The sequence below is a fragment of the Penaeus monodon genome, chromosome 33 (genome assembly GCF_015228065.2).
Source record: "Penaeus monodon isolate SGIC_2016 chromosome 33, NSTDA_Pmon_1, whole genome shotgun sequence".
Taxonomy (NCBI): Eukaryota; Metazoa; Arthropoda; class Malacostraca; order Decapoda; family Penaeidae; genus Penaeus; species Penaeus monodon.
In genome coordinates this window covers 26,348,758-26,349,396 of record NC_051418.1, presented here as the reverse complement: position 1 = coordinate 26,349,396, position 639 = coordinate 26,348,758, and positions in this window count along the sequence as shown.

Sequence of the window (639 nt, the reverse complement as noted above, 5' to 3'; positions counted from 1 at the left end):
GAGCACGAGAGCGCGCAGACATCATGTTAACTAACATCAACAAGCGTGTTTCCCCCCACGTCAATCAACAAGGAATACCAACAACCCCGCCCTGCCCCTCGGCGGCCCCCTCTAAAGCAAACTGTAAGCTTTGGCCCTAGACTACATCCCGTCAAGATTGATTAAAGATAACCACGTCTTGATTTTAAATAAAGTTGTTTCTCTGGGGATTTTATTAGCCAACTTGCATATAAAATAAATCTAGACATTTTGTGATAGGATACTAGTCATGTGCTGAATGGGATTCATCGACCAGAATGCAGGATAAAGATCTAAGGAAAGATAGGAAGTATTAAATCTTGAGAAACGAATCTAGCTGTGATAGATAATGGCCCTGTTCAGGTTGTTGGCCACTACCTGCCAGGGCATGCATGTTATCAGTTGTCAAGTTATTGTCGGAACATGAAAACAATTTCAAAAGTTGTGGGAAAAAAAAACTGTTAAATGTTTAAATCCAAGGTAAAATTTCATCTGGTGCATCCCATTATCATACAGCATTGTACGTCTGTAAATAATTACAGTTGGATCAAACTGCACTGGGTAGCGCTATTTCAACAAAAAAAAAAAATCCATACATAAATGGATAGGGAAAAGTGAAGG